Here is a 4,610-nt window from a genome sequence, read left to right on the forward strand (position 1 = left end):
AATGAATTTTTGAAGATTGATGGTTTCTGCAGAAAATTCTGTTTCTTTACTGCAGAAGCACCAACTTCCAACTCACTTAACTTTCAATTCTGGTAAGTATTTGAGCTGAAACCAACGGCATTTTCAAGCTTCCTGTGTCCACAAATCTGAGGTTTTACTTGAAAAAGTTATTTTAGAAGGTTTGAATTTAGAAAGTTATGTTATTTAAGTTTATCTATTGATTAAAGTATTATGTATGGGCTGAATTTATTATGAAAACAATTTTATTTAGGTAAGGAAAGAATTATACTATTTTGAATTTGAACTACCAAGGTTTATGTTCAAGTTTGAATTATTTATAAAAGAGGTTATGTTTTGAGAGTTATTCAATATGAAGAGAGTTATGCTTGGGGTTTGAAATAAAGGATTACTTTTTAGAAGGTTAATGAATATATATAATATTTGAATTTGAATGGTAAAGAGAGACGGTTTTTGAGTCTTTGGGAAGTTAGTAAACTTGAAAAAGAGTTTTATATGGTTACTTTTAGTAAGAGGGTGATGTTTTGAAAAGTATTTAGCGAATTTAAAATAAATGATTTTTTTTGAGTCTTTTGAAAGAAAATTAAACTAGAAAATGATTTTAAAATTGGGTTGAGTTAAGAGGTTGCAAAAGTGGAAGTCATAAGGTTTGTACAGCATGATTGAATAAAGAAAGAGAAAGATATTGTATAAGAATATGTAACTAGAGATGAATAATAAGAATGATAACTTATGATGATAATTACACTGATTCTTTTGAGGAAAGGTATTCAGTTTATGGAATGGTTGGCAAGGACGTGGGTTTTGTCCCGCTTGCATATTTATGATTATAAAAGAGAATAAAAAGCAGAGCACCTGTTGAAAGGTCATTTGTTGCTTGAGGCAACCCAAGAGATATTGATTTGTTGCTTGAGGCAACTCCTGAGATGTTTATGTGATGATCTGCTGCGTGAAGGCAGTCAGATAGATGGTGGTACGACCACTGAGAACGCTTTCCTGGGATACCTTGCTATAATGCTTTGCTGTAAGACAGAGGTTGCTTACAGAGGTATCAAGATTAGAGTGCTCCTGTAAGACAGAGGTTGCTTACAGTGAGTGTGTTGTTGCACCTGTAAGACAAAGGTTGCTTACAGTGTGTTGGGCGTATATTGGCTAATAAGTGCCGCCCTGCAAGACAAAGGTTGCTTGCAGTGGATACCCTGCAAGACAAAGGTTGCTCGCAGTGGTTATTGCCAACAGGAAAGCCTTATCCAGACAAAGGTTGCTGGGTAACGTCGGGAGCGGGTATGTAACCGACAAATGAGCTCATTTCTGTTCTACAAAGCAACAAGGCTCTAGTGAATATCTCTTGGATTCCTGATTGCACGATGCATGGTTGATCGCCTGACAACCGAGTGCTCGTCTGACAAACGAGCCAACCATTCCGTGAGATCAGAGTCTTCGTGGTATAGGCGAGAACTGATGGCGGCATTCAAGAGAATTCGGAAGGTCTAACCTTGTCTGTGGTATTCTGAGTAGGATTCAATGATTGAATGACTGTGACGTGCTTCAAACTCCTGAAGGCGGGGCGTTAGTGACAGACGCAAAAGAATCACTGGATTCTATTCCGGCCTGATTGAGAACCGACAGATGAATTCCGCTATGCTGTGACAGAGCATATGCAATCGCTTTCACTGAGAGGATGGGAGGTAGCCATTGACAACGGTGAAACCCTACACAAGCTTGCCATGGAAAGGAGTAAGAAGGATTGGATGAAGACAGTAGGAAAGCAGAGAGACGGAAGGGAAGGCATCTTCATGCGCTTATCTGAAGTTCCTACCAATGAATTACATAAGTATCTCTATCTTTACCTTTATGTTATTTTCGTTCATCACCATATCCATTTGAGTCTGCCTGACTAAGATTTACAAGGTGACCATAGCTTGCTTCATACCAACAATCTCCGTGGGATCGACCCTTACTCACGTAAGGTATTACTTGGACGACCCAGTGCACTTGCTGGTTAGTTGTGTGAAGTTGTAGTAATCACAATTTCGCGCACCAATATTGTATAAGAATATGTAACTAGAGATGAATAATAAGAATGATAACTTATGATGATAATTACACTGATTCTTTTGAGGAATGGTATTCAGTTTATGGAATGGTTGGCAAGGACGTGGGTTTTGTCCCGCTTGCGTATTTATGATTATAAAAGAGAATAAAAAGCAGAGGACCTGTTGAAAGGTCAGTTGTTGCTTGAGGCAACCCAAGAGATATTGATTTGTTGCTTGAGGCAACTCCTGAGATGTTTATGTGATGATCTGCTGCGTGAAGGCAGTCAGATAGATGGTGGTACGACCACTGAGAACGCTTTCCTGGGATACCTTGCTATAATGCTTTGCTGTAAGACAGAGGTTGCTTACAGAGGTATCAAGATTAGAGTGCTCCTGTAAGACAGAGGTTGCTTACAGTGAGTGTGTTGTTGCACCTGTAAGACAAAGGTTGCTTACAGTGTGTTGGGCGTATATTGGCTAATAAGTGCCGCCCTGCAAGACAAAGGTTGCTTGCAGTGGATACCCTGCAAGACAAAGGTTGCTCGCAGTAGTTATTGCCAACAGGAAAGCCTTATCCAGACAAAGGTTGCTGGGTAACGTCGGGAGCGGGTATGTAACCGACAAATGAGCTCATTACCTGCACTAGGGATAGACATGCATCATCCTCGTGTGTGCATTTGCATTTGATTGTGTTTGCTCTTTGTACTTCTCTGTGATTGTGCTGTTTGCCTTGTTGTGACTTGTTTGTGTGCTGAATTGAATCTTTTGTTAGTGCTATTAGTTAGTGAATGTATGATGATGATTAAGAATTGATGTTGTGATTGAAAATTATCTATGAGGTTGAAAAATGCTTAAAGTGACCAGTTTTATATTTTGGAATTTGTTTTGAGCTTAGATTTTTTAAATAGGTAAATAATTAGTAAAGTAAAACCAAAAGAGTAGTATTTCCAAAAAGAGTTTGACAAAACTATAGTTTCCTTGAGTACATTAATTATTTGCATTCTATTTCATTACTTTTATGGCATTCCCATTCCCTACTGAGAACGTGTGGTTTGTTCTCACCCCAAAATCTTCCACCCTTTCAGTGACACAGGTTTGAAGACCCAGTTTGAAGCTGCGGGAGATTATAGATCTTATTTATGAGTTAAGTTTATGACTCGAGTTATTTTCATAAAATTTCCCTCGCCCTTGTTACTTTAATTTTTATTTTATAAAGAGGGATAGGATTTGTATGTGAGTTTTATTTGAAATCTTTTGTATGACAGATATTATTATTAATAATTATGTGATTATTATTACTTGGTGATGCTTGCTATATGATTTGATAAATAAAAAAAAAATTTCTAGTATTTTTACTAAAACTGAATAGCGATATCGAACTAAAGGCTCAATAGTAAATAGTTAATAAAGGAAAGCAGGTTGGTAACACCTTACTTTCGGTACGATCATGACGTTCTGGAAGTTGGGTCGTTACAATATGGTATCAGAGCAGTTTCTTCCTGTTAGAGCCTTGGGAATGGACTGACTATGCTTCACTGCATACTCTGAGTGTCTGTCATGCTTTGTGACTTGTTCTGATAACAAGAGTTTGTGTTTTATTTGCATGACTGTCTGATGATTAACACTGTTGGTTTACCATTGCATGCCTCATGGTATTAGGTCTGGCCAACTTAATCCTAATGATTTATGTATATGGAAACACTAATGGGTTGTCATAGTCGAAATAGAAGAATAGGTAATGCGATTCACGGGGTTTGGGAGCGTTAGAGGTTATGAAGTTAGCTTCGATTCGACGTATAATCTTTATTCGTGCCACATGAACTCGTGCTATCTTTTTCTTCGTTGCTTTCATTGGAATTCTCTAGTTTGAATTTCCTTCTTAGAATGTGATTTGCTTGTTTCCCAACCATACTTTGTCATTCTTGTATGCCTTTGCTTGCCTATGAATCTGATTGCTTACGTAACTCTTTAAATATCCATCCTTGACAATGCCTATACCCTGGTTCGTATATTCTGTTTTCTTTGATTTCAGTTTGAACTTATTTTATTCTAACAATTTTCGAGGACGAAAATTTTTCTAAGGTGGGTAGAATGTAACAACCCTAGTTTTTGAAAATCAAATAATTAGTTATTTGTGATTTATTTTAAGAAAATTATTTTGCTAAAGGTGATTAAATAGAGTTTCATGATAATTGAAGTTTAAATTAATTAAAATTTTTATATAAATTTTATTAGATATTTGGTATAATTGAAGTTATAATTTTGGTAATTGAAAAATAAGAAAGAATTGTATAACTTAATAAATTCTATTTGAACTCCTAGAAATTATTTTATTAGAAATGATTAGATTGATATTTATAAATACTTTAAGTTTAAGTCAATTAATATTTATGTACAATTTTTATTATGATTAATTACTTTATAAATTGAAATTAAAGTTTCAGAGATAGAAAAATAATAGAGATTTGTATGATTTAATCTAGTTAAAGAGCGATGAGTGTGCTCTCCAGACTTGTGGTATTTTTCTTTCCTCGAAAATAAATTTTGCATGGACTC

General features: G+C 35.8%; 1 long non-coding RNA gene across 1 annotated transcript; it reads left to right on the forward strand.

Annotated features, from left to right (window-relative positions):
- The first annotated feature begins 226 nt into the window (after window positions 1–226).
- On the forward strand, window positions 227–3,355 carry LOC127748564 (uncharacterized). The gene is made up of 2 exons (XR_008010684.1): window positions 227–1,278; window positions 2,640–3,355. It is a non-coding gene; the product is annotated as an uncharacterized LOC127748564 (long non-coding RNA).
- The last annotated feature ends 1,255 nt before the right edge of the window (window positions 3,356–4,610 follow it).

This window comes from Arachis duranensis, chromosome 6, assembly GCF_000817695.3.
Source record: "Arachis duranensis cultivar V14167 chromosome 6, aradu.V14167.gnm2.J7QH, whole genome shotgun sequence".
Taxonomy (NCBI): Eukaryota; Viridiplantae; Streptophyta; class Magnoliopsida; order Fabales; family Fabaceae; genus Arachis; species Arachis duranensis.